Here is a 27,117-nt window from a genome sequence, read left to right on the forward strand (position 1 = left end):
GGCCCCGTCTCAAAATGAAACAAAATGCAGCCAGAACGGAGACATCTAGGGTTGACTTGGACAACACATCCTGGAGTAGAGAGGAAAGGGGACAGAGCAGGGGGATGTTGACAGAAGAGGAGAAAACTTCCTTAGGAGAACAGAACTTATGTTGGTATTTAAATATTCATCAGTGGATTTATATAGGTGGAGTGGAGGTATTGGAGCTTAGCACTTTAGACGGAAAAGCTACCACAAAGGTGAGAAATCTGGGACGCAGAGTCAAAGCCATCACAGGAGGAGAAACAGACATGAGGAGTGGATGTGGCTTGGGCCACAACTGTCACAACATCAACTTCACGTGGCAGGTAGTTATTTTTGTTTAAACAAGGCGTTTAGATTGGAGCACGTCGACATGTAAACTGATGTTTTAAATTAGACAGTCAAATTTGAAATCACAGAATACACAGTGAGAGCATTTGTAATACCAGGATTCTCGCTTATTGGATTTGCTCATCTACACTGAGAGCAACTTCCAAAGTCTCATGCAAACCTGTCCCAGGCCAGTGTTGTGCCTACAGGTGCGGCAAAGGCTGTAAGTTGGATCTTCAGCTGCAGCAAACGCCACCATCCTCTGCTTGTTTCAGAGGGAGAGATTTTGAGTCCTACTGTGTGGCTCAGAGCTGGCTCTGGAATTTACCCTACAGCTGAGGTCTCAAATTTACAATCCTCCTGCCTCCTCTGGTACTCTATGCATGCCCCACCACGGCCAGCTGAAAGGAAGATGGAAGATGGATTCAGTTAATGGGAACACAAACCGCCAAGGCTAGAGAAATCAAGGTGTGGTGAAAGTAGTCTTAGATATCAATCAAAAACCACAGCCTTGATGTCAGGATGGCTACATACCTGTGCTCCAGCACTGAGGCTGAGGCAGAAGGCTCACTGAGAGTTGGAAGCCAGTCTGGGCTACAGAGTCTTGCAGCAGGGGTTGGGGGTGTGGTGGAGGAAGCTTTAAATGTTAATTACATCAACTGTGTGTGGTCTGGGGTAGTCCCAGGATTTCCTACCAACTACTAAGATATGTGGGTTGTTTTGTTTGTTTGTTTGGTTTGTTTTGGTTTTGTTTTTTTGGAGAGATGCACAGTGGAGACAAACTTAACCTTCTTTTGAATCTGGTCTCAAACTTTTAGCTGCCCCAAACAGAGAAGACTAGCCTGCCAATTTGCATACACCCCATTAGCCCAGCTACTGGGTTACATCCCCCAAGACCCTCCCCCATCCTATAGGTCTCAGGGCTCAGTGTGGTCAACATGCTCCAAATATGTCACTCTTTTATATAATATGACAAAATATGAAACACAGCAAGACAAAACTAATTTTCAGTGTGAAGGAAAAACCCTGAGGTAGGCCGTCTTGGGCAGCTAGACAGGCCCACACACTGTTCTTGTGGAGTCAGCGGTTTGGGCCTGGGTGTGGACAGCGCCTGGTATTTTCTTAGTGACCAACCTAATTAGTCTGTTAAGGTTTGTGCATGAGATTGGGAGGAGGTCACTGTAGGCTTGCACCAGAAGAGCAAAGCAAGCCTACACTGGCCTTGTTAGAGATAGCTAAGAGGAAAAAAATCGGAAATAAAAGTTTAGCATCCAGATTAATGACATGACCCCGCGTTTTTAAACCAACTCTTTAGTGTGTTCTTCGAGTTCAAATCTACTTTCATCGAAAATAAGTTTTTGTTGCTTTTACCTCTAAAGGTTTTTTTGTCTTGTTTCCTCTTATTTTTTTTCTCCCCGATATGCCAGGCTATCATTGAACTAGAGAGTCTCCTGTCTCAGCCTCCCAAGTACTGTTTTAAAAATGTGTACCACCACAACCAGTTATAACAGTTTGCTTTCAAATCATTTTCCAAAGAAGTAAATACTCAAAGATAGATACTGGGACTGGAGAGGTGGTTCAGTGGTCAGTACTGCTGTCTGCCCTCCTGGAGGACCCGAGTTTAGTTCCCAGCACCCAGGTCAGGCAGATCACAACTGCCAATAACTGTCAGGCAGCTCATAACTGCCAATAACTCCAGCTACGGGACATCTAGGACCCTTTTTTGACCTCTGGATGCACAGGTGTGCATGCACACACACTCAGATACTCAGTTAAAACTTTTTTTAGGGAGTAGTTAATTGTTTTGGTCTAGCATTTCAAAACATAAGTCCATTAGATTACGGGTGTCCCATAACCTCAGCTCAGTCACACACAACACTGCTTCCTTAGTCTGTCTTAATCTGTCTCCATAGATTGCACACCTCTCTTCATTTCTTTCTTGTCCGTTTTGGTGATCATCAGTATTCCCTTTTTTCTTTTTTTTTTTTAATATCTAAATTTTTTATTGTCCCCAAATTTTAATTGTGTTGAGGGTCTTGTTTCTGGAGCTAGAAAACTGAGGTCCCATTCGTCAGCCTGCTGCATGCCCTTCTCAGACACATAGATGCCATCCAAAAGCTTTCTGATATCCTTGTTTTTAACTGTTGTGGCTTGCTGAATCAGAGCTGCTGAATTTGAAACAAGTTCAATATCATTTCCTTCAAGGATTAATTCATCTTTCTGGGCTTGAGAGACCAAACAAGCAACACCTGTCCTCATCCAAACCTTGCAGATGTATTTTCACCCAAGAAATTTCGGATTTCAACCAAAGACCCATTCTCCTGAATAACGACGTTGATGGGGAAGTGAGCATCCACAGACCCAGTGTAACACCCTTGATCATGTTCTGAACACGACTGCAGATGCTTCTGACAGTGGCCAGCTCCTCTCTGTTACCCCACCATTTGTCAACACGGAGCCTCTTCTTTTTCTTCCCAAGAAGACTCAGCTCTACATTGATGTGATTGACGTCCCTCTGCAGAGTTCCCCTGGGGCCCTTTACAATCCACAGTAGATGGGGCAAGGAGCCAGTATTCCCTTTTCGTTCCTGAACTCTGGATTGTCTCTCTTCCTTGCTAACTTTCTCACAGTTAGACTAACTGATCTACCCTGCTAGAAAGCCAGCCCTGTGGAAGACCACACAACACAAGGTAAGGGTGACATTTTATAGCATATAGTCTCAAACTGCACTCCTGGATCTTCTGCTATAACTGACATCTTATTTATAAAGTTTTCTTAACATTTTTTTCCTCGTGATTTTCAGTTTTTTTCAGAACCTTGTTTTACAAATGTTGTGTTTCGGGTACTCTAAGGTTACATGGTCCTCTCTTCTCTCCCCTAACTCACCTTCTCCACAGACTGCTTGCTTGGCCAGACAATTTGCACAACAACATATCTTTACCAAAGTTATCGCTTGCTCTAATAACATTCAGAATTCTTATCAAGTGACTATCCTAACATTGATATTTTCTGTCTTCCCAAAACGTCACCAGCCAAGTTAGAAGGAAGTTTTAAACACATGGGCCTGGGAACATAGTCAAACCAGAGAGTGTCTCCTATTGCTGATCAATTATAACTGATTAGTTACTAAACTGATGAATAGGAAAACCAAGCATCAAGATCCTAGGTTAGGGTGAAGACGTTCTGTGCCGCCACCCGGCCCTGCAGGCTAGTAATGAGAAAGTCACTGAACAAATTTCGATTTCTCCATAATTTGATTTAACATTCTTTTTATTGACTCAGCTTGCCTGTAGCCAAGAGAACTTGCTAAAACAAAAACCAAACAAAACCCCCTCTAATCCAGGAAAGTAAATATTCCCTTTCATATACACATAATTTTAGGATGCCAAAAGAGCCTTGAACACTGAACCAAGAAATCTTATGTTCATTATTGAACACACAAAGAAAAGGGGTTTTATTTTTAATGCGAGCTCTCATGTCTGAAAGAATTTGAGCGTTCAGAGATGAGAGGGATAATGGCTTAAGCTAGCATATATGGTCCTGGGTTGCAATTAATCTCCCTAGCATCCCTTGAGTTTCACATACATTCGTATCTCTGACCCAACCATGGGCAAGTTGAGGTTTACAAATGGTTAAGTGACTTGTCTAGGAGTTAGAACTTCAAACCCACACCACGGTCTGCTTGTCTGAATCCAAACCCCTGTTCTCCACCGTGAGGTTACAGTCCTGGGCTATATCCTGACAGTCCTGTAAGAAATTACATCTTGTAACCTTGCCAACATTATTAGTGCTAGCACATCCTCTCAATAGACAGATGATGCTGCGACTGTTTCTTCAGGGTTTGGAAGCTGCAGGAAATAATGACTGTTCCTCCCTTGGGTGGTCTGTAAATGCAGGTAGGAAGAGACTCCTGCAGGGCAAAATATTGTGCTCTCCCGCTGTTGTAGAGAAAGCCACTGTTTGTTAATCCCAGCAGAGAGCCTACTTCCCTGTGAGTGGAACAGGCCAGGATCCCTCAGAATGAAGGCATCTTGGACCCCATGCAGCGCCTTTCTCCTCCTCCCCTTTTGGTTTATAGTTACTGGTGAGCTCAGATGACTTGCTCTGGAGCAGTGACAATGGCTTGAAGCTTTAGGAGCTCATTTCCTTCTCCATTTTTACCTACAACTCCCCTGGACTCCTTCTATTATCCCCTCACAGTCACTGATATGGGATAAAGAGGCCTCATCTCCCAATGTGGAGGAGCAGTTCTCAACTCCGAAGCTCCAAGATATTACTATTATCCTCAATCCACCTCTTTTGAAACTATCATCATCATCATCATCATCATCATCATTATTACTATTATCATTATTATTATAGGTGGGAGTCTCTCTATGTAGCACTGGCTGTCCTAGAACTCACTATGTAGGCCAGGTTAGCCTTGAACTCCCAGCAATCCACCTGCCATCTTGACTGCTGGGATTAAAGACCTGTGCTCACATACCCTCACTCAACAGTATGTATTTGAATAGAGGCTGTTAATGGCCACCTGGTATGAAGGCTGGACTAACCAAGGGATAGAAGTTGGTGGTGGGGGGATAGTTTTATTACAGTATGGACTTAGAAAAATGGAATAGAGACTCCCAGAGAAAAGCATCTTCATTTTGTTGTTTTGCTTTGTTCCAGGAGTTTTTTGGGGGGATGGGTGAAAAATGCTGGCATCCAGAGAAGTGTTCATCCCCACTTCAGTCCTCCCTTTGAAAGCTTTGTGTGTTTGTGTGTGAGAAGACTATCCCTATCTTTTCCTTTGAAAATCACTTTCAGGCCCCATCCTCCCAGTCCCCGTTGGCATTCTGAATTTGAAAGTAAAAAAAAAAAAAATGTTGACAGGCAGAGAAAGAAGGAAGTTTGTGTACTTGGTACAGCAAAGGCCAGCAAAGGGCATGCCATGTCTTCATGGATGCTGTGTCTCAGTGGATGCTGTGCCTCAGTGGTCCAGCAGAGGACATGCCCTGTCTCAGTGGTTTCCTTCTCTAATCTCATTTTTATTTTCTCTCTAACTTCAACCTTCTTTCTTACTTCCTGAACTCCAGAAGAATCCCCATGATGTTCTACTTACAGTTTCTATGAAACTGCACCTTCAAACCATCCTAAATGATAGCCAGAAACTATTCCCAAACAGGGATAAACCAGGGCATGAGCCATTTCAACGACTCCATTTCCCCTACTCTAATCCTCTGTTAGTTACATTAAGAATTCTGTAACCAAAATGTCCAAGAGAAATTTTATTCTACAGGGCTGAGTCCATGGCTGCAAGACCCTGTGTACCTGTTCTCCACCTCCCGATGGACACGAAACAGTCGAGAATGGACCACAAAGCTTATAACCTCCAAAGTCTCACCAAGAAGTCATCAGAGACCAGGTGTTCACCACGAGAGCCGGTGCACGTTCAACGCATCATATATTTCCCACATAAGTCTCTTTAAATTGAAGGCATTAGAATAGGAACTATGTAAGGCAGCTGCTTCGTTTATCTGAGCTCTGATAGTGTTACAAGGTCAGGGCATGAATCCTGAAGTCTACAAACTTGTATATTTTTTCTTATCGGGAAAAGCCTGTTTGGGGCACAAACTTTGCTCAAGTTCGTGAAAATGTAGTTAATATTGTCAAAGAACAAGACTGCAGTCTGGTTAAAAGACCTTTAAATTGGCCTGATTTCCAATTCTGTAATCAGGAAAAACTTCATTCCATACCAAAGACTAGGTATTCTAAGGGTCTGAGCAGAAAAAGAACAGTTTTTAGAGGTTATATAAACCGAGAAGGGATTAAGAAAAAAAAAAAAAAAAGAACCAGAACTGAAAACCAAAAGATGAATAGCAATTTCTAGGTCATTTCATTTTAAGGGAGGGACTGAGAGATAGAACAACAGAAATCGGCCCATTGAGCACCAGGTTACCCCAGGTTACTTTGTCTTCTACAACCATTAAACTGAGAAAACTTCATTCTCACATCATTTGAAACTGCTTTGCTTGGAAACTGTTTTTCATCTGAGCCACTTTTCTTGAAGTTCAAATGACAAATTAGGTCTGTTTGGCACTTCAGGACTTAGACATCGAGACTCTGTTTCCATTTTCAGACTGCTCTGTCCAGACCTAGCTAAGGCGCTCAGCTCAAATGATGCCCTATTGCAGTATCGACTTGCTAGCATCCACATTAACTCAGCTTCCACAGTAAAAGACTTAAAAGGATGACAGGAACAGCTGTGAATGCATTAATTCTCACTTAACTCAATATTGGAAATATACATGTTTTATGAAATGGAATAGCATCATTAATTCAAGCTATAATATTTTCAGATTAGTACAGACTGAAGAAAATTTTAAATAAATTAATAGTTTCAACATTTACAACTATTTCTTTAAATGAATTTTAAATGGACTATTTCTTTAAATTCTCTAGGTATCCCTGGTCCTTATATAATTAAAGCTGTATAGCTCTCTAGGTTTCTCCCTTCTGAAATGTACTACATAATAAGTGCTGTGACCAGAGTCTAAAGCTCTTCATGGACAGATATTATGGAAAAAACGGTAGTGAGAGCTGTGTGGTGGCTGCAGTGCACGCCTTTAATTCCAGTACTTGGGAGGCAGAGGCAGGCAGGTCTCTGAGTTCAAGGCCAGCCTGATCTACAGAGTGAGTTCCAGGACAGACTACACAGAGAAACCCTGTCTTAAGAAACAAAACAAAATAAAATAAAAAAGAAACAAACAAGGGAGAAAAATAAGGAAAGAGAGAGAAAGTCAGAGAGAGACAGAGACAGAGAGAGAGAGAGAGAGTGAGAGAGAGAGTGAGAGGGGGGGGGGAGAGAGAGAGAGAGAGAAGAAAGGAAACCATAGGTGACCCTATACACTTTGTTCCTGGACGGCATCCAGTGACTGTGTTCTTCTCTATGGAAACAAGAGAATCAGTGGATGTAACTAAGGTTATCATTGTGCTTACAAAGATATTGACACTCTAATTAATATGAGTTTGATCTCTGGATATGGTGCCACACAGATATAATCTTAGAATGTAGGAGGCTAAATCAGGTCCCCAAGTTCAAAGCCAGTCTTAGCTACACAGCAAGTTCAAAGTCAGTGTAAAAATAATACCAAAAGCCTGCCTGAGGATGCTCACTTTCCCCGCTGTTATTACATTTCATGTTCAAAGTCTTCACTAGAGCAACAAGACAAGAAAAAGATATTTAAAAAATGCTATACTGTTTTGTCATCATTGCCAACTTGATTAGGCTTAAAATAACAATGGAAAGCACATCTGGGTATCACTACGTGGATATTTCCAGTAAGGTTTCCCTAAGCCGAGAAGCTCTACCCAGAATTTGGGAAGCGCCATGCCTTGGGCTGGGACCCTGGACTAAATAACTGTTCCTGTTCCTGATGTGGATAGAATGTAACTAGACACTCCACAATCCTGCCACCAGTGATAGACTGTAACCCAAAATGTGGCCAAAATAAACTCTTCCTTTCACAAGTTGCTTTCAAAGGGTATTTGGTCAGGGCAACAACAATAACAAAAACAACTAATATTTATTAGTTAGTCTAATATAGTAGATCGACTAGTCCACCGTCTTAATTGCTATGATGAAACATCATAACCAAAAGCAAGTTGAGGAGAAAAGTGTCTATTTGGCTTACACTTTCATCTCTACATAGTGAAACGTATCTCACAACAAAACAAGACAAAGACAAACAACACACATACACAAACGTCTTCTCTCGTATGCAGAGCTTTGATTTATAATCTTATGTATCTCTGTGTGTCTGTCTGTGTGCATGCGTGTTTACATATGTGTGTTTGTAGGTCACAGAAATAGAAATAAGAGGGACAGAAGAGATCTTAAGGAAGGGTAGCTGAATACGTGAAACTGGAAAGTGGAAGAAGGTGCTGCCTGCAGGAAGAGTGGAAACCAGCCAGTATAAAAGGAGATCATGGGGACTGTTGCAATGATTCCTCTTGAGACAGTGCTCCTCGACTTACTCTCAGTCTGTACCCCACAGGAGGCCACCAGCTTCGGCAACGGTTGCTAGTTCCAGAGGAAGTTGGAATAAACTTCAAGAAGTCCCTGAGCAACCCCACTTACCTAGTTGTTGTTTTCCACCCACCCCCTTTTTAAAAACATTCATTTATTTTATATATTTGAGTACAGTGTTGATGTCTTCAGACACACCAGAAGGAGCCATCAGATCCTATTACAGATGGTTGTGAGCCACCATGTGATTGCTGGGAATTAAACTCAGGACCTCAGGGAGAGCAGTCAGTGCTCTTAACCACTGAGCCATCTCTCCAGTCCCTGTTTTTACTTTTTTGTTTGTTTGTTTGTTTGTCTGCTATTATGCTATTATGTCACATTACTATTGTGAAACACTGTGATCAAAAGTATGAGGAGGAAAGGATTTATTTGGGTCATACTTCCATATCATAGTTCACAGCTGAAGGAAGTCACAACAAGAACTTAAGTAGGTCAGGAACTTAGAAGCAGGAGCTGGTGCAGAGGGCATGGAAGGATGCTGCTTACTGGCTTGCTCTTCATGACTTGCTCAGCTTGCTGTCTTATAGAACCCAGAACCACCAGCCTGGAGATGGTACTATGTACAATAAGCTGGACCCTCTCCTAGTCAATTGCTAGTTTAAAATATGTCCTACAACCAGATCTTACAGAGACATTTTCTCAATTGAAATGCCCTCCTTTCAGATAACTCAAGTTTGTATCAAGTTGACTTAAAGCTAGTCAGCACACAACCAAAGTCATTGGTGTTGTGTTTTATAAAATCGCAGTGTGAAGATGTATTTTGGTGGGCCCTGCCATGGTGTTCCCCTGAACAATCAAGCCATGCGACAGGCCTAATATAAAAGAACGTTTATTTGAGACCTGGAGGAGGGGGTGGAGGCAGAGGAGGGAGGGAGACAGAGAAGGTCAGAGAGAGAGAGAGAGAGAAAAGAGATAGGAAAAAGGAAATAGGCTGGTCAGGAACGTGTAGGAGAGAGAAAGACAGAGACAGAGAGATAAAAACAGATAGATAGCACAGAGAGACGAGAAAGGAGAAAGAGACACAGATAGAAAGAGAAGACAGAGAAGCTTACCTAGCTCTTGCTAGGTAACTGTTGGGTGAGGCCTAGAGGAAATGCTACCAATGGGAACACAACAGCAAAACTGGGAAGAAGTCCAGCCAACAGCTTCACTCAGCAGGCCTGGAAATGGATTCTTTCCCCCAACCTCCACATAAAAGAGCCCAGCCCACTTGATACCTTGATTTTGTTCTTAGATTCCTTGAGAAATCTAGCCAGTCTAGCATTCAGCAGTAGAAATAGTCAAGAGATCATTTGCAGTACATATTGGGATGTGTGTGAGCTATGCATAAATACTTCCCCACTTTTCAGGAAGGGCTTGAACAGTCACAGACTTGGTTATCTGTGGGCATCAAAGCACATCTGTCATGGGTTCAGAGGGATGGTTGTAGTATAAAGCCATTATTTGACACAATTTGCTATGTGGCCATAGGAAAACAATCCAGTACTCCACAGCTACCAAGCAGATGTTCCTTCACCAGCCACTTCACTGTTTCCTATAAAGCAGTGGTATTGGATTGCTCTGCTGTTGCCCCAAAACAATGAAGATAAATTCACAGTGGTGAGTTTTGCGGTGTCTGTGGACCAAGAGCCATAAAACCAACCAACAATATACAGGGCATCCTGCCCAAGAGAAAGCATGAGAGAGGAGACAGGGGTGGGGAACTCACTCATCAGTAGAGTTCTCAGGACAAGTACGGGGGTGGGGGGCAGGATGTGGAGGTGAGAGGCAATGATGACTCAGAGGTATTGAAGAGTATTTACCTGAGGAAACTGAAATCTAGTATTGGGCATGGTCTTAGCATAGAGCACGTTTTGTCTCCCCTGTGGCAATGGTTTTCCAGAAGCATAGACGTTAGTCAGAAGCTCTGAAGGGCTGGGACAGAAAACCAAGGAATTCCTTCAGAGGGATACAATCTGAGATGTCTCCAAGCTTGTCTTTCAAGAATAAGAATTCTTGAGCTGAGAAGATGGCTCAGTGCTGACTGTGAAAGCATGAGGGCCTGAGTTCAGATCCCCAGGCCCCATGTAAAATCCAGCAATGGTAGCTTGCACCTAAAACCCCAGTGCTGAGAAGTAGAGACTGTCAGGCCCAGGAGCTTGCTGGTTAGTGTGTCTACGTGAATAGCAGACTTCAGACATAGTGAGAGAACAATTATTTTAAAAAATAATGAGAGAGAGAGATTCCTAATATTGACCTCTAGCCTCAACACAGATAAATACCAATGTACACACAACACACACACACACACACACACACACACACACACACACACACACACACACGGATGCACATAAACAGAGTAAGAGTTCTCAGACTGTGTCATGGATCATGCACATAGCACAGAGCAGGTAAAACTGAGTTTAAGGTCACCCTGGACTAATGGTGAGTTCAAGCCCAGACTGGGCTATACAGCAAGAATCTATAGCGGCTATTTAAAAATTCTTTAGTAAGTCATTAGTATTGTACCTAACTCATTGTCCCTTTCTGGATATGCCACTGTGTGCATAAGGCTGTGAGGAGTGAGTGGGAAGCTACGTCAAACCTCCATCTTACACTTTAACACAGTACCCAGTGTAGACTTCAATTCCCTGTGGATTTACAGTTCCAGTTTCTCAGAAAGGCTGTCTCAGATCTGGTGATGTCAGAGGAGTTCAAATAAAGCAGGAACCCCCTGACCTAAGCGGGGCCTCTATTCTTCACCCCATAAAGCTCTAGTCTGAGGGGGTCCCAGGAAAGAGGCGGTATCCCTGCAGCTGTTTCAGCTCTCCTTATCCATTTCTCTAGCAAAAGGGGAAGAGGATGGATGTTTCTAGTGATCTGTTCGGTACCACAAGCAGACCAAAGCAGAAAGCCAGCCAGGAGAAGGAACTAAGACACCACGTCCAAGCCCAGGGAGCCTTTCTGGACAGCAACCTGTTAGAGGCTCCAGGGTGTGGCTCCGTGTTGATGTCCCTGGCATTTCTTACTCCTGCCCTCTCAATGGTACCTCCGAGTCACACCAAGCACTCGGCTGCTCTTCCTAGGGACTCCTTCCTTACTGGCTGGCAACTTTCGAAATGTTATCTCGCCCAAATTCTGCTGATGCTCCGAACATCACTCTCTCCTCACCTTTAACCGCACCATCTTAATTGCTTTGGTACTTGGACATTGTTCTTTGAAGTGGCAATTTTAAAAGTTGCTAAACATTTACTATAAAGTAATCATGGTTTGGCTAGGTAATGATAAATCGTAGAGATAATGTTTAAATCGGAGGAGGAACTTTATGGAGGTATCCCAGTCACTAATATGACAGAGCTGAACTTTGACATTAAAGAGAGTTAAAGTTCCATCTTGTCTAAACTACTGTGGTTTGGGTCCCCTTCTGGTACTTATAGTTGAATCTAATCATAGTTAAAATGTTATTCTCCGTGGACTGTAAAATAATGATTAACATTAAATGATTATTTCCTTCCAATGAATGTTCCAGAATGGTTGCTTCATCTAATGTGCAATGCAAAAAGACACATAAGACCTTTAAAAAGGATCTTTCTAACACTGCCAGTTTCTAAAATGGTTCACTTTCTAGGTATGCTAAGGACTTATAAAATCAAAACACCTACATGTATGCATTATGCTGTTTTAATTGGCTAATAGAATGAAATTTCATTGATAATTCAGGCACATCGCCACTTTCACCAAACTTTCACCTCTTAGTGTGAAATGGTTTAAAATCCTTCCAAGATCCTCTTTACAGCTCCTATCAGTTAAGTTTCCCACTGTGCTCTGTGCTTGTGGGACTAAACACCCTCACTCTCTCAGTTGCCCGAAACAGAATAAGACCACACCTAGACTGTTCCACCCCTTACACCCATCCCTATCTGGACAGTCACTTGCTCCCGAGGTTGCTGCCTTCCTGCACTGGCTATAGACAATTGCACTTCCTCATTCCTAGGTTGTCCTTCTGACTGAGCTTTAACATTTTTCAATCTTGCAATATTCCAGCAAGATCATCTGATATGGTCAGTCTGTCTGCCCATGGTTTCATCCTACTCTTTGGGTATAACTCCTCTAGAGTTGTAGAGATAATTCCAAATCACAGTTCTAAATATGTCATTGATCTCCCATTAAAACTTTCTGATGACATGACAGAGTCTCCAGGATAAACCTGAGCGCCCTGAGTTTGCATGTGCAGCTGCCCTGCTATGTCCAAAAGACACTGTTCCTTTGCCATTACCCAGGGCCTCTGGCTCTTACATTCTTTCTGCCCCCTTGTTTACGATGGCCCTTGACCTTTAGGAGAAGAGGGTGTGTAAAATCAATTATTTTAAATGGAAGTGTTATAGTGAATTAATCCAGTGGCTATATTTCTTTACCTTTACTAATTCCCAATAATCACATGGAGAAACCAAGATTTATTTTAAGCTGTACCTCAGTACTGGATGGTGAAGTGATTTATAATAAACCCTAAACTAATCTGGGTACTCTGAGCTTCATCCTGAGATACTTACATTTTATTACTGATCTGCCTCTTCGAACTTCGATATTTTTTTCTTGTGCTATCTTTTTGGACCCTCTCCTCCTCATGCCTCTGAATCTCCCTTCCCTCTCTTCTCCCCCTGGCTGGTGGCCGTCCTGCCCTATTTCCTCTTCTGCCCAGCCATTGGGTGATCAACATTTATTGACAAGGCAGAGAATAAGTGAAAAGAACTGTTTATACAAACTTAAGACAGGAGATTCTTGATATAAGCATTGCAATGCCATGTCTGGATTGAAACAAGATATTTGGACAGAGAAATCTGCATTTGAATTACACAAGGGTAATCTTTACACAGTGCACAAAACCATTATGCCCACAATGATGTGATAAAAATGTCCCATTTAAGGGCTGAGCACTCTAACCCTCAGAGTATAAATTGTCTGATGCTCTGAATAAAGTTGGTTGTCCCAAGAGACTTTAGTACTTCTGCTTTACTGACTGCACTCTCCCAGGCCCGCTGCCTCTAGAGAGGTGTCAGGCATGAAGTCCTTACTTAGCTAATAAACTATTGGCAAGCAATAACTGTGAGATAGGGAAAGTTGGTTTCTCTAAGATTATATGTAACCCCTGGCAAATTGACCAAAATCTAGTAGGAGGTCAGATGTCCAGAAATACATGGCTGGTACAAAGTGGCCTTGACAAGGTTTTTTTGTTTCTTTGTTGTTGTTGTTGTTAGTTTTGTTTTGTTTTTAAAGTGCACAAAGTTGAATAGACAGGGTAGAGGGAGTCAATCTGGAAGGAATATGATCAAGTTCTCTCTCTCTCTCTCTCTCTCTCTCTCTCTCTCTCTCTCTCTCTCTCTCTCTCTCTCTTCTCTCTCTCTCTCTCTCTCTCTCTCTCTCTCTCTCTCTCTCTCTCTTTCTCTCTTATGTGTGTGTGTGTGTGTGTGTGTGTGTGTCTCCAAATCATTCAGGAACTTTATTAATCACATTAAAGCAAGGGGAGAAAAGACAGCCACTACCTAAACTGACAGAATTCCGTGATTGGCTGACAGTATAGCGATTTTGAAAATGCTTTCGGTCTTACTCTCCCCTGTCTCCCTGACCTCTGCTGTGTGGATGCTGATATATACCCTCACTCTACCGTCCTGAGTATCTTCTTCTCCCAACACAGGTCATACCCTTAACCATGTCCACAACGTTTGATGTAGCCTTGAAAGTCCCTTTCACTCTCCTTCCTCCTCTCTTTCTCTCCTCTCCTCCCCTTCTTCCCGGCATCTCCAGTCTCCTGTCTAACTTAGCGTCTGTGCCCCAAATCACCACCTGACCCTCCGTGAACATGTCACTCTATCTGATCCTCTGGAACTCTTTGATTGACTGAGTCATCTCATTGCCACTAAATGAAGAGCTCCTTGGGGATGAAAACTTCCTCCCCACCCCCTTTCAGTTCCCTTGAGCATGGCACGGTGTCTGTAGTGCAGTGGGTGCTCAATCCAAATTGAGGAAACAGCATAGAAAGAATGACAGGATCCAGTAGCTTCAAAGTTCACTTTTCTGAGTGTTAGTCTTACATTGAAAAGATAGCCTTCGAGCACAGAGAACAGTCCAATGTCCCTTTCACTACATGCAGAGTTGGTGCAGACAAACTGTGCTCTGGTCTCCCGGGGAGAAAATAAGACACCTTGTTAGCCTCTTGGTTCCATTTAAAACAAGGACGTGCTTCAATAGAACGGATATGACATGAGACAGTCTCTATGGCTACTTCCTACATGGTGTAACCAACACAGTGTTTCTCTCAGACTGCTCCCAGGTTAGCCTTTCGACAGCCACTAGCCACCAGCCAGCATTCACCACCTCTTACCAGTCTAGAGCAGATGGGTATGTATGAAACAGACAGATGCTGGGGGGCGGGAATTAGGTATCGGCTAGCAAATGAGTCCTTCTATCCAGGAAAAACTTGTGCAGCCAGAGCAGGAACATCATAGCGAGAGTCCCTTCTGGTCTCATAATTCTTCCCTGCTTCCTCCCAGGAGTGTTTTCCCCATTCTAAATACCCAACTTCAGTGGTACAGGCATGTACAGCCAGGCAGTAAATATCATATCAAAGCTGATTTCAATGTCATCTTTTCTGTTATTTTAGAACCAGAGTTTATATGGGTCAGTCCCACTCTAATGGAAGCTGCCAGGGAGAGGTTATAAGCTGCTCGCCATTGTGTAAAAGGAGAGATCTGCAACAGGAAGGAAGTGTAATGAGAAATAAAGAAATCTTAAAGCTTATAAGAGGTGAAGATCTCACATGCCTCTTCTGACAGGCGGCAACAATATTTTCCCAACAATGCTTCAGTTTACCATAAGTTGAACCCAATGTTGCTTAGTCAACTATAAACTAGAGTTGTAATTCAAAACTATAACATCCAAGACCACAGATACTGGAGAACCCACCAGCACTTCTCCAAGAATTTGTGGCTGTGAGTCTGTAATGTGTAGTATTATAAACCGCGGGTAAGCAATAATTCTTTGTCGTTGCAAAGCAATAAAACACAAATGGATGTGTCAGTGTTTTATAACGATTCTTACAGAACTCCTTTGCCTCCTCGGGCCAGCTCTAGAGAGAAGGGAAAAGGGGATTCTGTAGTAGGGGCTAAGTGACACAAATTTAATAATTGTCCCACCACTACATTCGTTTATTCCACACAGTCTTCAATCATGCCTGCTTCTAAAGCAAGCAAATAACCAAGAGACATGATTATGTAATTCATAACAGCATATTAACAGTTAATAAGTCATTGAAATTGTCTCACCTGCACTTATTAAAGACATGCTAACTAAAGTGAGATATAATTTCTATCTATTATATCACCAATGACTTTTTTTTAAAAGATGTATTTATTGTATGTGTGAGTGCTTTTAATCACTGAGCCATTTCTCCATCCCTCCATATCTTGCTTTATTAAGTATATTTCCATTGTATCCTCAAGTTATGGTGCTGTTACAGCAGTTAGTTTATGGCCCCATGAGTGGAGCAAATTTCTCAGGAACATTCCCAAATAAAATCAGATAAACATCCAAACCAATAGATGCCCAAACTAGCACAAAAGTAAAAGAACCATGAAATTAAAGGAACACGGTACCTCTAAAATATAATCTCACATTAGCTACCAAATCCAAAGAAACTTAAATGGTTAATGCTAAGCAGAATTCAAAGACAGGGGGATGGTAAAAACGTGCCAGGAAGCTTGGTAGGTAGAGCAAGTTGAGACCCGGGAGACTCGGTGGGCACACACTTGAGACTTAGGCAACTCCTCACTCTTTGCCCGACTACTGGCCTGGGACACTCACCATAAAGAAATGTGACCTGTGGTTATGTAGGCCCAGAACAGAATTCTCCATGCTAATGAGGTACCTATAAGTTCTGAGGGCTCAGTCAATAAGCTTCCCTTTCAAGACATTCATCCTTGCAAAAGGTATTAATCTTAGGTCCACCCTGAGAGATTGGGTACATATGCATTCATTTTCTGCCACAATTAGCCAATAAATGGTATGTATGGTTAAACGTGGACCATCACTTTCATCAACATCTGGCCACCAGGAACCCGGGAAAAGCCTTTGTCTACAGACCCACAGCATGATCCTCCTATTGAAGGCCCATCTGCACTCCCAGACAACTTCTGCCAAGGTAAGGACAAAAGCTGAGCTAAGCCAGAGCTCCCTTCCTGCCCCCACCCTGCCCTGGGATAGACGCCAGTCTCCAGTCTGCGGGTTCAGACTCAGTTCTCCACTCTTCCTCGACAACTAGCTGCACATGGATGTCCAAGAGTCAGAGAACCCCATGGCTTTGTCCTAGTCTCAGGCCCAGAGACCCCCCAAACCAGCTCCAGCATAGCGTTCTCACATCTCAGACTGTGCTTTCCCACCCTGGAGCAGTATCTCAACCTTCGCTGAAGCCCAGCACTGACCCAGCTACAGTGGGACAAACACAGTCAAACTCCCCCACTGCTTTTCACATCCCGAGTGGCCATGCCCTGTAGCGGTATGGAATGCAAACCCACATCCACCTAAGACGAATCAGTGATAAAAAAGAAAAAAGAGAGGACAAGCAAAAAGATGAATGAAGTAAGGAAATCAAAATTAATTCAGGACTCAAAGAGCCATCTGGGGTTCAACCACCAATTTGAGGCACAGGCAGGCAGGAGACCCCCAGAGTCCCATCCATACTCCAGCTCCATGACCCAACAGCAATGGGCCATATTTGTGTCTGTGGCTATATGAAAGTAGGGGTCTGTGTTGATATCCATGGTGTATATTACCACCAAAGTCCAAGTGGACATCCCTGGTCTGTAACCATATTGATGTCCAAGGGCTGTGCAGAGCTGGCCTTGCTCCTTCCAGCTGCACCACTCAGGAGAGCAGGAGAGCTTACCTTGCCTCTTGCCAGCTGCATCATTGGGTGAACTAGCTGGGGCAGTGCTGGAGAGGTCACCCTGGCGGTGTGGGTGCAGGAAAGCTGGCAGGCTGACACAGACCCAGATCCAAATGTTGAGTTGGCTACCCCAACTTTGACCCCATCTGTGAACTGCTGGAGCTTGCGTAAGGACCAGTCCTGCCGATTCAAAGCTGCAGGGTCTCCATGGCACAGGGCAACAGCAGGATAGCTGAGAGGAGTCCCAGTGAGGATCCAGTATTGATGGCATAGTAGAGCCCCGAACCAGACCAATGACTCATCGCAATGCACATTTGCAAATGAAGCCATGTGGACAAGAAAGATGTACTGTGGGACACACTGTGACACACTTCAGCTCATACCAGATGCTTCTGTTGTCTTGATTTTTATTTTGTTTTCATTTGTTTTTTGTTTTATTTTATTTTATTTTGAGGGGGTTCCAGGGCAGAGAACAGATATAAAGGGAAACACAGATGAGTGGGGTTGGGATGCATGATGTGAAACGCACACGGAATCAATAGAAAATGTTGTTTGGTCTCCAAGGGAATGGACAGCTAAGCTGCCTTTTTCAATGACAGGTGAGTGTGGGTTAATAACATCTGCCTTCCACTCAGCTGATTAGGTGGCTCTGACTAATGGAGAAAAGGCATCCAATGGAACAAAGGTCAAGACTGTAGCTCCAAGGTTGTTCTAAGTTAGGTTTGCTGACGAGCAAAGACTCCGGTTGACATAAGAGCGAGTAACATCAGCCTTCAACACAGCTGTTTAAGCTCGGCATTTTACAAAGGAGCCATTGTAGGGCTGGTATACAGATTCGTGTTACCTGTTTTAGAGTTTAGGACATAGAAGCTCAGAAATGCTGGGAGTCATGCTCATCTGAAGGTCAGAACTAAGTGAAATCAGATCCCAAAACCATGTGCTGTGTCCATACAGGAGCATATTGCCATCCATAAAGAAAGAAGAGTATTGTGTGCCAGCCTCACAGTAGATGAGTTAGCCAGCAAGAGTGAAGGAAGCAATCAAAAAGTAAAGCTTGCCTCCCCCACAACCCGACTTCCTTTTATCTGGGATACTATAGCAAGGTTTTGCCCACATTTAGGGTGAATCTTCCCATTTAAAATAACATGATTTTTTAAAAAATCCTTTAAAGATATGCTGTGGTGGTTTGAATATTCTTGGCCCATCTCTTAGCTGATTACAGATCCAATCAAACTGACAACCAAGATTAACTGCCGCAAGTCCACTCTCTTTTTTGTTTTTTTAAGATTTATTTATTATATTTAAGTACACTGTTGCTGTCTTCAGACACACCAGAAGAGGGCATCAGATCTTATTACAGATGGTTGTGAGCCATCATGTGGTAGCTGGAAATTGAACTCAGAACCTCTAGAGGAGCAGTCAGTACTCTTAACCACTGAGCCATCTCTCCAGCCTCAAGTCACATCTCTTTATGTTATGCTTAATTTCTAAATGAAAACAAGAGGGTAAATTTCACATTCAAATTCCAATACGAGGTTCATTTCTTTATTGTATAGAGAATTTCTGTGAAATCAGTGAGCCTCTAGGAAATTCTACAAGCATTTGAGTAGACATATACAAAAGGACGTATAAATGATCAAAAAATCTTAGTGTGCTTCATACTTAGAGACAGTATGAAATGAAACTGTTACAAAACACCATTTCCCCTACTGTCTTGTATTCCTGCTTAAAAACCTTCAAAATTACTTGGAGAAAATAACATCAAACAAATATAAGAAGTTATAAGAATACGAACCAAAAAAACCACCATGAAGTATCTAAGTGTAAAATCTAAATGCTTTAGGTTTGGTTGGGGCATCGGCTGCTGTACAATCTGTGGGGACATGTCACTTTGTTAGTTGACAATAATGGCGATGAGTTTAGAGTGGAAAAAACAGCTCTTTTTATATCATCCGGTTCTTGTGAAAATGGCTTTCATCAGTGTCACAGACTCCAGTTTTACAATCTGATACTCTTTCAGAAACAAAAGTAAACGAGGCTTCTCACTAAGGTTTAGGAAATGTGGAGAAGCTTCTTTACCCAGTAAATGGAGGAAAAGCCTTGGGAGTCCCATGTGGCTACATTTTCATCCTTTCTGAGGAGACAGTAGAGTCAGATTCTTAAACAAACCTCTGACCTTTCGTTCTTCTATTATAAAATGAGGCAACAACAACCCCTTCCCACGGTTTGGGGACATGAAGCTGGCATGCATCCCTGCAGAGGATCTGTGCTTGATTCAGGTCAATTCTCCTGATGAGTGAGAGAAGAAATAATAGGACCTACAGTCGGGTTAAAGAAATGGAACCCAGGAAGGTCCCACAGCCCCCGGAATAGCAGGAATCAGACGAGAGGCCCTGAGAAACCTCCACTGAGAACCAGAGCAACAGCCATGGCCAACAGTCTAGTCATGAGTACGGGAGCTTCATCCTGGGCCGAGTAGATCAGAAGGGTTTTGAGTCACTGAGAGACCAAGGTGTACAGTGTTCAGGCAAAGGGGATGGGGTGGGGCGCTTACCAGCTTTATTTCTCTTCCAGGGAAACTGCTCTGAGACACTCAAAGGAAGGCAGCTCATTGAGGCAACATCTGTAAAAGGCCGGAAATCTCATCTCACAGCTACTGAGGGACAGAAAGGAGGAGAATGGTTATTTCTCTTCCTTGAGCTCAGGCCAAGCTGTGAAGAGACCCCTGTGACCTATGCATGAGCTAATTGGAAAGCAGCTTCTTAGGAAATCAGGTGAGTCCAGAGGTCTCTGAGAAGAAACAAGAAGTTCTATCCTGGCTTCAAAGAGCCTGAGGCCACACTACAGAAATAGGCCCCTTCCCCTCTGTCTCATTATGGCGTTCACTCCATTGCTGTGCACTTAAAGCTACCTTTAGGTTCAATGCAATAATGCTACCTCCTACCTACCCACCCAGCATGGGCATCTTTTTCATGTTTTTGTCTTGTTTTGTTTTTTAATGTAAGGTTAATTTTTTTTGTGAATACTCAATCTTTACACAAAATTACGAAAATGCATATTTAAGCAGAAAGCTGTTTTAACCTACCAGATTATCAAAGCTGAGTAAAAAGCTGTTAATACTATGGTGTGTGAAGACAGTGTGGTCCTTTACAATGATTAAGTTCATTGAATTAAAGTTTGAAACAGACTCCTCTGAGAGAGAAATCCAGAATCACAAACCAGTTAGCCAGCCCGCAGAGCTCCTCTCTCTCTGTCCCCCCAGATCTAATCCTCCAGTCTCATCTCCAGCTCTGCCACAGAACACCTATGGAAGCCTTTCTTGGCTGCCCCCACCCCAACCCCCCAGCCCCCACCCCAACTCCCTCCAGAAATCAGCACCTAGACCCATAATCATCCCATACCCAGATGTCTAGATGTCACTGCAAAAACACAATCTCAGCCAGGACCATAGGCACCAAGAGAGCCCAGCTATCCTACCATAGCAGGTCCTGAATATTCCAACAAAGCTCAATCAAAAGCAAAAGACCTTAACACTACCTGTATGTTTGGATGATAGAGATCTTTAAAGAGGAAATGAATTTTAAAATCCCTCATAAAAATTACAATTAGTGGAAAGAAATAAATAAAGCTTTTGACTTGAAAATGGGAATAGAATCAATAAAGAAAACACAAATTAAGGGAATTCTGGAAATGAAAATTTAGGAATTCAAACAGGAGCCACAGAAGTAAACTCCCAACAGATTACAAGAGATGGAAGAGAGAATCTCCGACTTTGAAAGTATGATAAAAGACATGGATGGATACATAGGGCAAAGAAAATATTAAATCTGAAAACACCTGACATAAAACATCCAAGAAAAAAATAGAACACTGTGAAAAGATCAAACCTAAGAAACATAGAAATAGAAGAAGGAAAAGAATTCCAGCTCCAAGACCTAAACATAAAACCTGAAATACTGGACCTGATGAAGGAGAAAGTAGGGCTAACCTTGAACACATTGGCGCAGGAGACAACTTTCTCAACAGAACACAAGAGCATAGGCACTGAAATCAACAATGGGACCTCATTAAACTGAAAAGCTTCTGTAAGACAAAGGACAGCATTGTTTGGGCAAGGAATGGAAACTTTTTTTTTTTTTTTACCAATTCCAAATCCAATAGAGAGATAATATCCAAAATATATAGGGAACCCAAGAAACTAAACATCACAAAATCAAATAAGCCAGTTTAAAATCTAAACAAAAAATCCTCAATCAAATCCCAAATGAATGGGAAACCACTTGAATATTCAATAACCTTAGCTATCAGAAAAATGCAAATCAAAACTACTTTGAGATTTGATCTCACACCTGTCAGAATGGTTAAGATCAGTAACACAAGTGTCAGCTCATGCTGGGGAGGGTGTGAACTTGTACAGCCACTATGGAAATCAGTGTGAGCTTTCTTCAGAAGGTTGGGAATTGATCTGCCTCAAGGCTCAAATTTACTACCGTTGGCCACCTACCCAGAGGACACTTCATTCAACCCAGGGACATTTGCTCAACCATGTTCATTGTTTCTTTATTCTTAATAGCCAGAAACTGGAAACAACCTAGGTGTACCTTAGTAGAAGAATAGATGAAGAAAATATAGTACATTCACACAATGGAGCATTACTCAGCTGTCGTTTAAAAAAAAAATGGCATACTAGAATCTGCAGGTAAATGGATGGAACTAAAAGGAAAAAAAAATCATCCTGAGTGAGGTAATCCTGGCCAAGAAAGACAAATATGCTACATATTTGCTTATATGTGGATGCTAGCCATTAATAAATGGCAATCAATGATCCATAGACCCAGGGAGTTTAGGTATAGAGGAAGGATCTAGGGTGGAACGTGGATCTCCCTGGGATGGGAAACAGAACTTTACAGGTAGAGTGGGAGTGGGTGGGGACAGGAATGGGAGGGTTGATGGGGAGGTAAGGGGGAGAGAGAGAATTCTGAGACAGAGATATGGAATTGAGGGGCATTTGAGGGATAATATGCAAATCTAGTACAAATGGAAATCTAAGATATATGAAGGTCATCCTAGTTAGGTCCCCCTGATAGATGGGGATACGGAGTCCCAACTGGTCATCTCTTGCTACCAAATGAACATTCCAGTACTGGGACTGGGCTAAATTCAATTTCATTGTTGATCATGTGGGTCTGATGGAAATCCCCAAACCAAGCTGTTGCTAAGATAAAGGATTGCTCTCTGTAGACAGAGGGGGACCCACTGCCAAAGAAAACACCTACACAATTCATTGAACATGGAAAAATTAGCTAGTGTTTACATGAAGCCATCATCCCTACACTAACCCCAACCCAGTCACAAAATCATTAACCTACAGTCTGTCCTGCCTGTAACATATGACAGGACAGTGGGTCACAACCTATCGGCCACACACCCTTTGGGGTCACCTAAGACCATAGGAAAACACAGATATTTACATTGTGATTTCATAACAGTAGCACATTTACAGTTATGAAGTAGAAATAAAAATAATTTTATGGTTGGGGGTCACCACAACTGTTTTAAAGGGTCACAGGATTAGGAAGGTTAAGAACCATTGTGCTAGGGTGGTTGTGACAAAGAACTCAGGAGAGGAGCCAGCCAATGTTGATTTGACCTAAGGTCCCACTCCACAAGCCAGAACCCATAAATACTTATCACTGCCTGTGTGACCAAGAACCAGACTAGATAAATCAGAGACCTAGGTTAAAACCAAACGCTACCGGTCTAAAATGTGTGTGTGTGTGTGTGTGTGTGTGTGTGTGTGTGTGTGTGTGTGTGTGTGCAGCAATAAAATTACTCCTAACGATCAGAGAAGCTTCCTTGGACAGCAGCTGGGAACAGATGCAGATACCCATACCCAGGCATCACATCAAATCCCTCTCCTCATAGCTCTGAGAACACTGCAGAAGAGGTAGAAAGAGTATAAGAACCAGAGGGGATGGAGACACGGGAGAACAAGGCTCTCTGAGTCAACTAAGCAAGGCACATACAACCTCACAGAGACTGAAGCAGCAAGCCCAGGGCCTGCGTGGGTCTGCACCAGGTCTTCTGCGTGTTTACTGCAGCTTTTAGCTTAGTATTTTGATGGGACTCCTGGGAGTGGGAATGAGTGGGTCTCTGATTCTTCTGGATGCTTTCAGTGCTCTTTTCCTTTTGTTGGGTTGCCGTGTCCAACTTTGACATGATGGGTTTTGCTTTATCTTATTATATTTTATTTTGTTGTGCGTGTGTGTGTGTGTGTGTGTGTGTGAGAGAGAGAGAGAGAGAGAGAGAGAGAGAGACAGAGAGAGAGAGAGAGAGAGAGAGAGAGGGAGAAGAAAATCATGTTGTTACTGTGCTTGCTTTACCTGGTTAATTGTCTTCGTATTGTTAGCTAGGACAAATTCACATTTGTCTGTCCTATTGACGATAAATTCTTACCTATTGGCCTTCGACTTGTTTTGTTCTCTGGGTGCTGGGTTTTAAACCCAAGACTTCATGCATTCAGCATGGCATCTTTCAGTAAGCATTATTTCAGACTCCACCCATGACTTTTTATTAACTATGTGTACATCAATCAGGAAACAGCATCACCAGCATTCCAAAGGCCCTAGAACTTTCTAGAACAGTGGTTTTCAACCTTCCTAATGCTTAGTCTTTTAATAAAGCTCCTCGTGTTGTGGTGGCCACCGACCATAAAATTATTTTTGTTGTCATAATTCAAATACATATTCACTATGTGACCCAGGAAAAGGTTGTCCAACCCCCAAGGGGGTCAAGACCCACAGGTTGAGACCCAGTGCCTCTGAAGTTCCCTTTTATTTCCTTTTAGCCTCTTCTCTGTTGTTGAATTCTAATTTTATCTACAAATTGTGGTGAAAAAAAATTCCCAAGCTTGCTTCTCAAACTAATTGCTATATTCCTTAGAGAATAATTTGTCTTTCTTTCTTTCTTCCTTCCTTCCCTTCCTTCCTTCCTCCTTTCTTTCTTTCTTTCTTTCTTTCTTTCTTTCTTTCTTTCTTTCTTTCTTTCTTTATATTCTTAATATATAAAGTCTTCCTTCACGCAAAGGGCCAGTGACTGTTCACCTATATTTTTGTCAGGAATGCTTGATTGCAACAGCCTCCTGGAATCCACTTTGGTGTGAGATGGGGATTATAGTTTCAATCACTGATCTGCCAGTAGCCCATCTTAGAAGAGTTTTCGTTCCCCAGGGCCACAGCTATGCTAACTGGACAGCTTCCCCAGGGCAAAGGCCATGGTTTAGTTTGAGGAGAAAAGGGTTAGTGAGGACTGCCTATGCTGAGAAACCCAGAAAACTTTATGATAGTTAGGGTATTTCAAAGTGAGCCAAGTATTTTATACACATTTGGACTTAGTTACACAGAAGACCTGAAGAGAGATGGGGTCAGGTATACTAAACATCATGCTGACCATGTTAAATGAATGAGCTAATTGGGGAAAGGTCATTTCCATAACCATGTACGTCAAAATGACAGTTGGACGTTTTCTGGGATAGGGGCCACAGAATTCTTCTCAGGCAATCTAGCTGACAATGCAGAAGGGAGGCTCAGAAAGGCAGTTTGGCCACAAAGAACAAGTGTGAAATGTGCCAACAAGTGACAAGGTAGAGATTCTAATGTTCTTTCTGCTCCTTAAAATCCACATGCCTTTAAAAAAAAATGTACCCAATCAAACTGTTTTCTAAAAAGCACAAGAAAACACCAGACCCTCTATTTTGCTGAGGATTGGGAAGTTCCACATAAATAGAAGGATCTTGGCTCCTGGGTGGGTGACTCCCTTTCCCACAAGCTGGGGTACTGAGGTGGAGCTTGAGCTGGAGAGAGGGGACAGGGCTGGAGAGAGGGGACAGGGCTGGAGAGAGGGGACAGAGCTGGAGAGAGGGGACAGAGCTGGAGAGAGAGAACAGAGCTGGAGAGAGGGGACAGAGCTGGAGAGAGGGGACAGAGCTGGAGAGAGGGGACAGGGCTGAGAGAGAGAACAGAGCTGGAGAGAGGGGACAGGGCTGAGAGAGGGGACAGGGCTGAGAGAGGGGACAGGGCTGAGAGAGGGGACAGAGCTGGAGAGAGGGGACAGGGCTGGAGAGAGGGGACAGGGCTGAGAGAGGGGACAGGGCTGGAGAGAGGGGACAGAGCTGGAGAGAGGGGACAGGGCTGAGAGAGGGGACAGAGCTGGAGAGAGGGGACAGAGCTGGAGATAAGGGACAGGACTGGAGAGAGGGGACAGAGCTGGAGAGAGGGGACAGGGCTGGAGAGAGAGAACAGAGCTGGACAGGTCCACCAGCTTGGGACTGGAGACTGGTCAGGGAGTGGGTGTGTCTGCCCACTGCTGGATTAGAACTGATCAAAGGGAAGTGAGCAAAGCCCCTGCAGACACTGTTGAGAGTCTGTGTTTTCCTCCCTAAGGAGAAGGAATCATTGTGGTACAGCGGAGGGAAGATCACGAACTTTGCAATCAAGCCAGGATCTGGATCCCGACTCTGCTCTGTGAGACCTGAAGCACATTTATTATCTTCTTAGTAACTCCAGTTACATCTTACACTATGGGAGAAAGCAACACCTTGGTGAGAGTTTAAAGCTCAACCAACCACGCTGCATATGAAGGACCCAGAGGAAAACCTAGGACCAAGTGGTTGGTTGAAGATCAATCAATCAATCATTCTGTTAGGTGCTTCTGTTTGTCTTTCCCTGTTTATAAGTAATGGTTTCACTTCAATGTCAATAAGCCAATGGATTTGATAACTATAAACAAGAAGTCTCGAAGGGGAATGGAGACCCCCTCCCATCTCTTTTTCCTTGGCCATGCCAGTGGTTGGAACCTCCAGTTACAGGAAGTTTTGAGGGGTGTCCGTGCTGTTGGTGAGTGTAGCTTGGGAGGAACCATCAACACCACAGAGGGTGAGTTTTAGAGAGTTTACCATAGGAGGCAGCTAAGAGAAAGTCAGAGAAACGGGAGATCCAGTTAGTAGGAGAATGTCGGCGGAAACAGGTCCTCGACCTTTCTGAGGCTGTGACCCTTTAATACGGTTCCTCATGCTGGGTGAACCCAACCATAAAATTATTTTTGTTGCTACTTTGTAACAGTAATTTTGCTGCTGTTGTGAATTGTAATGTAAATATCTGTGTTCTCCACCTGCTTCTACCCACTGACACTGGATAATATTGAGATGCTGGTCTGGGAACTCTTTAAAGAACTTTGGCAGAATCTGGGGGTGAGGCATGGTACAGAGCCATTCAGTCTAGCTAATCCAACTGGAAGGCACACAAAAGACTTCTCTAACTTTGTCACATCCTCATCTACAGTTTGTAGGCAAATGTAGGAGATACCAAGGAATCGGGGAAACAGACTTCTCTTTGGCATTCCTCACCTCCAGCAAGGACATCCTCAGAAGAATTGCCATAGGGTTCCTGCCATATCTGACCAGTTTCCTCTTCTGTCCTCACCATCAGGGCCTCATATACATTAGGAGAGAACTCAATGAACCAGCCCCTCATACTCTCCACTATCAGCATCCATGGAAGGACCGTTTCTACTGTGAATTATAGCATGTTTAACCGCATCCCTGGCTTCTGCTGAGTGAATTCCTACAGTACCTACTGAAGGACTCTGGCTAGCCCAGGTCTTAACAAGCATGGTTCTGGCAGGCCTTACCTTTCCCTCCATTCCCTCTGCCTTGCTTAAAAAAACACTATATGTTGCTAGAGTTAGCCACTAAGTTCTGTTCCTTTATTTGGCCACTTCCTCC

The 27,117-nt window shown here is 43.2% G+C and overlaps 1 pseudogene across 1 annotated transcript; it reads right to left on the bottom strand.

Annotated features, from left to right (window-relative positions):
* Nucleotides 1-675: 675 nt before the first annotated feature.
* LOC308420114 (large ribosomal subunit protein uL6-like) lies at nt 676-26,866 on the bottom strand (annotated as a pseudogene). Its single transcript has 3 exons — nt 26,740-26,866; nt 2,409-2,970; nt 676-752 (listed from the first exon to the last, which is right to left on the bottom strand). The product of its transcript is annotated as a large ribosomal subunit protein uL6-like (transcript).
* Between the last annotated feature and the right edge of the window lie 251 nt (nt 26,867-27,117).

Source organism: Micromys minutus, assembly GCF_963924665.1.
Source record: "Micromys minutus genome assembly, chromosome: 4".
Lineage (NCBI taxonomy): Eukaryota > Metazoa > Chordata > Mammalia > Rodentia > Muridae > Micromys > Micromys minutus.